Raw genomic sequence first — 10,632 nt, forward strand, 5'->3', positions numbered from 1 at the left:
GCCTGCTTGGGATTCTGTGTCTCCTTCTCTCTCTGCTGCTCCCCCGCTCATGCGCTCTCTCTCTCTCTCTCTCTCTCTCTCTCTCTCTCTCAAAAATAAATAAACATTAAACGAATTTTAAATAAAATCCTGGAAGGAAAAAAATCAACGTTGGCAAAGATGTAGAGAAATCAGAACTTTCAACCACTGCTTGTGGAAGTGTGAAATGGTACAGCTACTCTGGAAAACAGTTTGGCAATTTCTTAATAAGTTAAAAATGGAGTTGCCATATGGCACAGCAATTTCATTCCAAGGTATAAACCCAAGAGAATTGAAGACATATATTCTCACAAAAACTTCTACATAAATGTTCATAGGAGCACTATTCACAATTCCTGAAATGTGGAAACAACCCAATTGTTCATCAACTGATGACCAGATACATCAAAGGTGGTAAAACCGTACAAGGGGATATTGTCTAGTCATCAAAAGCCATGCAGTACTGTCACATGTGTAGATGAACTTCAAGAACATTGTGCTAAGTGAAAGAAGCAAAAGTCCATGTCTTGTATAATTCCATTTATATGAAATCTCCAGAACAGGCAGATCCAAGAGACATAAGTAGATTAGTGGTTGCCAGGGAATTGGCGTGGGAGGAATTGAGATATGGGCTTTCTTCTCAGAATGATAATAATATTTTAGACTTAGTGGTAATAGTTGTGCAACATCAGGACTATAATAAAAGCCACTGGACTGTCCATTTTAAAATGGCCAGAATGACGGCTTTTAAGTGTTGTCAATTTCACCTTTTTTTTTTTACATTTTTTCATTTTTTAGTATGTTTTAAATGTGAAATTTATTGTCAAATTGGTTTCCATACAACACCCAGTGCTCATGCCAACAGGTGCCCTCCTCAATGCCCACCACCCACTTTCCCCTCCCTCCCACCCCCCATTGACCCTCAGTTTTTTCTCAGTTTTTAAGAGTCTCTTATGGTTTGGCTCCTCCTTCTCTAACATTTTTAAAAAAAAATAAAAAAATTGAAAGCTTCAAAAAATAAAAATAAAAATAACCAAAAAGGAGCATTTCAAACATAAAGAACAAGAAAAACATGTCCCTGGTTTCCATAAGATTAAAGTCATACAGCCTTGCAGATACTAAAACATGAGATAAAGTCTGTAACTTTCTGGAATGTCATTGGCTATGATGATTTATGATGCATCGTGTGGAAAACACATATGTAATCCTGCACTGACTGTTCCTTCCTCAGAGAAGTCTCTTCTTTGTGAAGATTTTGTATCCTGGGTGGCTATCTTAACTTGGGCTTAAATGAAAGTCTTCTCCCTTCTGTCTAAAATTAAAAAAAAAAACAAACAACTTTTATTCACTTTGAATCAACATAGTTGTTTTGCAGTGTTGTTCAGCTCTCCTATTTCCTTGTTGATCTTTTGTGTAGTTGTTCTATCCATGATTAAAAGTGGGATATTGAAATCTCATTCTGGGAAGTATACTTCTGAATAAAAAAGGGAAGTTTAGAGTAATGACGCTGCTTTCCTTGGTGACCCTTTCCCAAAGTATCGTCCTAAACTATTTTTTTTTTTAATTTTTTCAACGTTTATTTATTTTGGGGACAGAGAGAGACAGAGCATGAACGGGGAGGGGCAGAGAGAGAGGGAGACACAGAATCGGAAGCAGGCTCCAGGCTCCGAGCCATCAGCCCAGAGCCCGACGCGGGGCTCGAGCTCACGGAGCGCGAGATCGTGACCTGGCTGAAGTCGGACGCTTAACCGACTGCGCCACCCAGGCGTCCCCATCCTAAACTATTTTTAAGCAGAAGCAATACAGTGAAAACAAAGGTATAGTCCCCTAGAGTGGCTTCTTTGCAGTGGGAATATGCATGTTGTGCTACCTGCTTGCCGCATCCTTTCCTGATTTTCTAGCTGAAGGGAGTTTCTTTTCCTTCTGAACTCCTTGTCAATTTACCGAGGACCTTCCTGCTTGCATTAAATTGCTCCTTCATCGATCTCATCTCCCCTAGGAGTGTTTCAGCCCCTCTGAGGGTAGAACTTTGTCTCATTCATCCTTAGCTCCAGCTTCTTGCTCAGCGATTTTCATTCCATGGACTTCTGATAACGTTTCAGAATACACGTTCAGGAGAAACGTATCATTGCTATTTGCCCACAGAGTGGTTTTCAACATGTATTATTTCACATGTGGTTTAGAGTATGGACTGTGGAGCTGGGGTCAAGATGGCAGCATGGGAGGATCCTGAACTCACCTCCTCCCATGAACACAAGAAGTCAACAGCTGCTTATGGAACAATTCCCTCTGAAAAGGATCTGAAGGATAGCTTAACAGTGTCTGTAAAATAACGGATAAAAGGATAAAATATATGGAAACAGGAGAGGCAGAGACACAGTCTCACAAGAAACCCCACTCCAGGTGTGGTGACCCACAGTCAGGAGGATCTCATAATACAGAAGTTGCCCCAGAGGACTGAGGGGTTTGTGAGCTACCTCAGGCACCCCAACTCTTGGGAACTACATGGCAAAGATGAGCCTCCAAGCATAGGGCCTTCAAAAAATAGGACTTACTTCCTGAAGTACTCAAGGGCTTCTGTTGAGCCGTGGTGTGGCTCACTCCTGTCTTGTCTTCTTTGTGCCTCCCACACCTGGCATTCTCAAGGATACCTGCTCTTTGAATGCTCTTCAGGATTTTTTGTTTTTTTACTACAAGCCTACTATTAGGCAAAAGCAATAGGCTGAGCCATTTGTGGGAACGTATAATGGCAAACACTTCATGGGAAATCTCCAGGGAACGTGTGCTTTGAGTTTCCTAGGAACCTCCGAATTCCAAAACATATTTATATTTTGGAGCCTCTCAGAGGCTAAGATTTCCTTGAGGTGATAAATGGCCTACAAGGTAGTTAAGCACTCTCTATGGATAATTTGTGTTTCATTTTCACAATAACACATAAGTCTGACTCTATTACTGTGCCCATTTCACAAATAAGGAAACTGAGGCTCAGAGAGGGATGATATTACAAAAGTGGCAGTTCGTGGAACTGAGATGAAACCTTAGGCCTGTTTATAGACGCCCACACAATGGGAAGAATTCAGGCATCAGATGGACATCCTTTTACCATCTCTCCATTCTGTGAATGACTGAGACTGGAATCCCATAGGAGCCTCTGTCCCAGGGGCCCCTCTCCCATGTCTTACCCAATCGCACCCAGGCCAGGCAGCTCCAGTAGGTTTCTGGTGCTGGGCGCAGGAATATCTTCAGTTGGTCCCCATGGCTGAGGGCCCATGTATCAGAGAGGATGCTAGCCACTTTCTGGGAGAGATTAATCATTCTTCCAGAGCTCCATTTGTCTTCTTCTCCTTTGGGGTCATTGATTATCTCATCTAATCTCTGCAACAACACTAAGCAACAGGTACCATTAACATCTCCATTTGACTGATAACAAAACTAAGGTTTTAGCTAAGCAGTTTCCTCGAGGACATTTGGTTTTAGTGACAAGGCCAGGATTTAAACACAAACCTGTTTGGCTGCCAAGCCTGTGTTTTTAGTCACTTGCCAGAACACCTCTCCTGTGAATTTGTACTTTCTAGGGCCAGGCATGGATGGGGTTTGAATCTCATGATCTTTGGTTATGAAACAGACACCTTACCAGGGGGTCTTTGCCAACATTTCACAGTTGAAAAACTTTTTTGGTTTTCCCTTTTCAAGCTGGGACCTTTGGTTTAGCACATCCTTTATCAAATTAAAGCGTGGAGAATTGTTTTGCCTTGGGTCTTGGAGTCAGAAAATTTGAAGGTCCGAGTAGCAGTTTTTCTCCTTGGTCCTCATCAGGCACCCCAGGTCACAGAGAAGATTGGAAACCGGCTCCACACTTGTCTCGGGGAACCACCTAGGCAAGTTGGAGAAAAGGCAGTGTGTCGGTACGTCACTCAGAGAGATCATCTTTGAGGGCATAGTGCTGCGAACGAATCCATAAGGTCAACGATTTCTTTATGAATGCAAACGAGAGTCAGACTGCTGGAGAGAAAGAAATTGAACACAAATATCCACCAACTTCAACAACAGACTCTATTAAGGGACTTGAGATATTGGGAGGATGGGGGAGCTGTTGTCCCTGTGTCCTCTGAGAACTGCTTACCGTTTGCAATTTCAGTGCCAGCTCTGGGGCAGGAGGAACTTTCCCAGACTTGGAACAAACCAAGTACTGGGTCACTTTCATTGGCTCCTAGGCCTAAAAGACAATCTCCTTTGCCTGTGGAAGGTGGGGCTTGGGGGCCGTGAGGCAAAATGAAACAATGAATATATCTTGACTTTTAATAGTATGTCAAGAGAAATAGGCCACAGACTATAGTGCCAGGTGTGGTAGGCTTTAAGATAACAGACACAGAAGTCGAGTAAGATTTTATCACAAAGTCTTGCACTGATGAAAGCGATTGCTCCTCAGTCACAAGAGCCCTGAGCCCTGAACACTGAACCCCCAAAAATGTCAGGGTTTCTTTTAAAAACTGTCACATTGAAAGTCCTCTAGATATTGTCCCATAAGACTGTCTCATAACAAAGTTTGTAGCATTTAGATCTGGAGAGGAGACCTTGTGATACTCAGCAGAAGAGGGAAAGGTAGACCTTAGCGTCTCGAGTTAGCAAACTCTAAGAAGGTTATTTAAAAGGAGGTATTGATAATATACATTTCAAAGCAGTCCCAGTATTTAACAAAATGTCGAACATGTATCCTTTGTTGGAATTTTAACTTCATTTTTCTAACTGTGTGACGTGTAAATTTATCTGTTTCAGGTGGCTGGCGCTCTTCTTCCCAATTCCCATCCACGTTTGCAAACATAGAAAAGAGTAAACAATGACTGCTTTGGGTTATTGATAGATTTATTCAAGTTCTAGAAACTCAGGATTCGTGATTTTCATTTGATGATACTGGCATATCATCCATGTACTCAACATGAGAACAAAAATACTTGTAACAAATCATGAGAGTTCAAATGCTGTTATTAGCTTCCTACTGTCTACAATACGAACAAATTCTTTAGAGTAATGTCTGGTTAGATATAGGTTCGGTTGCTTCAACAAACACACCCAGTAACTTATTCCTTCCTTCCTGAATAGTCTGGGCATATGCAGTCCATAGCTGGCTTAGCAGCTCCACCCTCTCAGGGACTCAGGTTCCTTCTGTGAAGGTGCTCCACCACCTCTAGGGTAGAACTGAGAGGACTCAGCATCGTGTCCACATCCAGGAAGTGGGAAGTGAACGTGGGAAAGGGGAGGACATGCCTCTAGCTTCAGAGAATAGCCAGAAAGTTTTCCATATCACTTCTGCTCACATTTAATCGGTCTGAACTTAGTCGCCTGACTGTACATAGCTTCGTGAGAGGCTGGGAAACGTGGTCTTTCCTTTTGAGTGGTTATGTGTTCGGCCAGAAATAGGGCATTCCATTTCTATGAGAGAACTGAGGGCATGACTATTGAGTGACCACTAACAGTTTCTGTCAGGGTCCACCCCTTTGATTAAACAACTGTCCGCAAATACACACAGAGCATCATCCCCACGCATAGAACATTGTCATAGTCAAGAAATATAACCCCCAGGTCTCATAGAATGACTACATCTGGGTCAAAATTTAGTATCTCTTGTTACTCCTTGGTTCTCTCCATTCAGTAGGGATAGAATTCCTCTCTGACAAACTATAAACTAAAGCATGAGTTATGTCTAGTCTCCAAACCAACCAATATCTATCCCTGGAGTAGGATATTGCTATAAAAACTCCAATACTGGAAAGAGAAGAGTGAATAATGAGGTAACATAGGTCCCTAGCAATGATCCAACTCCCCTGGGCATGAATTATGACAGAACCGTGTCCTGGCACTCTTTGGGGCCTCAGTTCATTCAGTAGGTCCTGATTCTGCTGTCTGGGAAGCATTCCTTCCTCTGCTGTCATCTTTAGCTTTTGTCTTTCCCTCTGGAACATTCTTTCATGTTCATCATCCTCTGTGGACAAATCTGAGGTGGATGTTTGGAAGAATATACCCTTCTTGAGGACAGGATGGCTTTTGCAGCCCACTTCCTGCTGCGCAGAAAGGGGATCATAAGGATTGTATTAGAGGTCAAACTAGTCTATGCCTTATTGACAATGGCGTTACAAGAAAGGATATGCTCTCTCCTCCCCATTTTCCTAGGCTATGGTTTCTTTTGCAAGAAAATTCCCTCAAACATTTAGGCTTCTGGTCTACTTTTATGTCTGTCAAGTTCCATATGTAAATAATCATACTGAAATATTTTGTTCAGGCATAGTTTTGGGGCCTGAAAACTCTGGTCTTCTGTGTAGCTTGTTCTGGGATTTACCAAGTCTCCCTACTAAATCAATGACAGCTATTTTGCACTTAGCCAATTTACCTTGAGTCAGCCATATTGGGGAGGTGACTGAGAAAGGCTTGGGTGTCCTGTCCTGCTTAGGCTACCTATTGAAAGCTACTTGTAATTCCTTCAGTTTGGGGTGCAGAAGTTTTTGCGTCTCTCAGGCTTTGGCGGCACTAGTCACTCTCGTTGCCGCCAAATTGGATTGTCACCTACAGGCAGAAAGAGCTTCCTTAGAAGAGCTGTATACCCCTGAATCAGTGCTGGCAGACTGGCTGACCCTAGCCTGAGATCTGTTTGTGGCAGGTTCCTGGTGAAAGTGGCAAAATGCATCCCACAGACACCACATTCCAAATGTTACGATTAATTTCTTCTTGAGTTTCAGGTTCTGATGGCATGTGATCCGCCACGAGAATGATCATAGACAACAGCTTAGTGTTTTGTCACAACATAAAAACTGTCACCAGACTTGCCACCAGACTGTAATACCTGTGCCTTCCCACCTACTGCCTGCCCACCAAACCTATGCCACTTATGTTGGGTTCTAAACTAGCAGCCACTCCCTTCTTGTATCAAATTCTGCAATAGTTTGGATATAGAGCGGGTTGCTCTAACAGGGGCTATAAATAACCGTGGCTTCAACAAAATATGTATTTCTCTTTCATGTAACAGTCTAGGTATATGTTCAAACCCACAATGGTTACCCTATAGTGTCAGATACCCAGGATTCTGTATGGTTGCTCTGTGGTTCCTGACTGACAAGGTCAAAGATGACTCAGCACAGCAGATCTGCTTGCAGCCAGCAGGCAAGGAAAATGGGGAGGGGAGAGCGTATCCTTTCTTTCAACGCCATTGCCCCTAGCACACCTCACTTCCATTTGCATTCTGTTGACCATAACTTAACACTTCCTGGTAATGTAAAGGCTTAGTCTACAAAGCCATGTACCCAACTAAATATCAGGAATTCTCTCAATAGGAGAGAAGGTGGGAATGGATGTCAGGTGGCAACAAGCAGTACTGTTGCCAAGTCAATAATCTTGACTGCACTCTTCACTTCCCAGCCTCTCCTCAACATATGGTCATCTGGGTTCTGGCCTTCACCTCCCAGTTGTATCATTCCCACCAAGGTCATCCTGTCGTAGCTCAATGCAAGTTGTCTCTTGCCCTTCTCGATCCCACTGTAGCAACTGACCCATTAGACCTCTCCCTCTCTCCCCGCCCCAATAGCTAATCATCAAGACCTCTCACTTGTATGTCTTGAAACAATTGCCTCATCTTCCCACGACTTCCAGTCTTGCGCAACTAACATAGGCCAGGCCACCATCATCTCATGCGCAGCCTTAAAATTGGCCTGTTTACTTTTCCTGCCACCCACTTCCATTTCACGTCAACCCATTCTCCATCTCCAATCAGAATGATCTTTTAACAATGAAAGCTCAGCAATCAGTCAGTGAATGATTGAAATTCTTCAATGGCTTCTCAGTACTTTCCGGAAAAAGCACAAAGTCCTTTACTGGTTTGCAAGGTCCTGCAGAAACAGGCTTTGGTTACTTCTCCAGCTTCGTCTCTTAAAAGAAGCCTGTATTCTCTCCTCACCTTTTTGCTCCAGGTATACTGAAGGACCACGTATGTATCTGTTTCCCAGGTCCTCTTGTATCTCTGGTGGCTGTTACTATGTTTCAGGCATTATCCAAAGTCATTTTCACACATTGGAATTTTGTTCATTTATCTCTTTATTTTGGTCTTTATTTACTTACTTATTTATTATTTTTGATGAATAAAAATTTTATGTATTTGAGACTTACAATGTGATATGTTGATATATGCATACACTGTGAAGTGAGAACCACAATGAAACTAGTTAACATATCCATCACCACCCGTAGCTACTTTGTTTTTGCGGTGTGGTTAGAATGCTTGAGATCTGCTCTCTTCGTCAATTTCAAGTATACGATACGGTATTGTTAACTGTAGTCACCGTACTGTACGTTAGGTCGCTAGAACTTGTGCATCTTACAATGGAAAGTTTGTACGTTTTGATCAGTATGTCCCCCTTTTGCCCATCCTCCAGCCTCTGGTAACTACCCTTCAACTCTCTGTCTCTACAAGTTCAACTTTTCTTTAGACGAAGAGTTCACATGTGCATGAGATTATACAATGTCTGTCTGTTTGCGTCTGACTAATTTCACTTAGAATCATGTCGTCTGGGTTCACCCACGTTGTCAGAAATGGTAGAACTTCCTTCTTTCTTCTGGCCAGATACTATTCCACTGAATGCACAGGCCATTTTTCTTTATTTTGATGGGCACTTAAAGTTGTTTCCATATCTTGGCTACTGAATAATATTGCAATGAACATGGGAGTACAGATGTCTCATTGAGATAGTGATCTACACCCAGAAGTGGGATTGCTGGATCATATGGTATCTCTATTTTTAACTTTTTGAGAACCTCCAAACTGTTTTCCACAATGGCTGTACCAATTTACACTCCTGGAAATAGTGCTTAAGGGTTCACTTTTCCTCCACATCCTTGCCCACAGTTGTTATCTTTTGACTTTTGGAGAATAGCCATCCTAACAAACAGGTGTGAGGTAATAGCTCATTGTGGTTTTGGTTTGCATTTCCCTGACAATTAGCGATGTTGAGCATCTTTTCTTATACCGGTTAGCCTTTTGTATGTCTTCTTTGGAAAAAGTCTATTTGGGTCCTTGCCCACTTTTTCACCCTGTTATATGGTTTCTTTGCTGTTGACTTTGGGAAAATTGTAAGAGGAAACTTTATTTAAAATGGAAGTGTTGAATTGCTCTATTGTATACCTGAAACGAATGCAACACTGTATGCTAATGAACTGGAAAGAAAATAAAACCTTAAAGAAAATGGAGTCGGGGGCCAGAAGGGGGAAGCTCACAGGCTCTACCACGTGTCATTTCGTGCAGACCCACTGGAAGGAGACATATCTTGTAAGCTGACACTACTTCAGCTACTGCTATACTACCTCAGCAAGAGGAAGAAAGGTCTTTCTTCTTCCCTCATGATGGCCCAGCTGATGACGGTCACAACTTAAGCAATGAAAAGCCACTATACTTGGATCTCCCAGTTTACTCCAGTGGACTTTTACTAGATCATAGCTCTCCCAATTTCTTCCTTTCCTCTACAAAAGTGTTCCTCTCCTTTGTTCTCCAGACTTGCTATAGCTTCCTTCTCCCAAGGGGCAGTTCTCTGCTATTCCTAAATAAGCCATTTTCTTTTCCTGGTAACATAACTGGTAGTTTTATTTTGAAGGTTAACTATTCATGTGAACTCCTTATTTGTTTTGTATATTAACTCTTTCTTGGAGATGGTCTGCAAATGTATTCTCCGATTCTGTAGGTTGCTTTTCCATTTTGTTGATGGTTTCCTTCCCTTTCCTTCCCTGTGCTTTTTAGTTTGATGTGGGCCCAAATTTAATTATAATTAATTATAATTATATTTATAATTATATTTATATATATTTATATATATTTATATATATTTATATAATTATATATATAATTATATATATATAAATATATAATAAATATAAAAAATAAATATATTTTTTATATTTATTATATATTTTTATTTATATATTTATTTATATAAATATATAACATATATATTTATTTATATAAATATATAACATATATATTTATTTATATTTTTTGTGCATTATGTGCATTATATTTTGTGCATTTTGTGTATATTTTGTGCATTATAAAATATAAATATATATTTATATATAAATAAAAATATATATATATTTTATATATATTTATTTATATATATTTTTATAATAATAATATTTATATTTATATATTATTATATATATTTATATTTATATAATATATATTATATATTTTATTATATTATATATTATTCTATATATATTATATATATGTTATTATATTATATTTATATTATACATTATATAATTTTATATATATATACACATGTATATATGCATTATATATATTTATATTTATATATTATTATATATATAATATATTTATATTATATATAAAATATATATTTATTTATATATATAAATAAAAAATATATATATATAAATATATAAAATATATAAAATAAAATACATAAAAAATATATATATAAAAAATATATAAAAATATATATATTATATATATAATTATATAATTATATATATAATATATATATTGTATATATATTTATATATATAATATATATATAAATAAAATATATATATATTTATATATATTATATAATTATA

General features: G+C 39.3%; 1 long non-coding RNA gene across 1 annotated transcript; it reads right to left on the minus strand.

The window, feature by feature from the left end:
- Positions 1 to 1,006: 1,006 nt before the first annotated feature.
- LOC113597192 (uncharacterized) lies at positions 1,007 to 9,800 on the minus strand. Its single transcript, XR_003418042.2, has 2 exons — positions 2,258 to 9,800; positions 1,007 to 1,330 (listed from the first exon to the last, which is right to left on the minus strand). It is a non-coding gene; the product is annotated as an uncharacterized LOC113597192 (long non-coding RNA).
- Between the last annotated feature and the right edge of the window lie 832 nt (positions 9,801 to 10,632).

Source organism: Acinonyx jubatus, unplaced genomic scaffold (assembly GCF_027475565.1).
Source record: "Acinonyx jubatus isolate Ajub_Pintada_27869175 unplaced genomic scaffold, VMU_Ajub_asm_v1.0 scaffold_65, whole genome shotgun sequence".
NCBI classification, from domain to species: Eukaryota; Metazoa; Chordata; class Mammalia; order Carnivora; family Felidae; genus Acinonyx; species Acinonyx jubatus.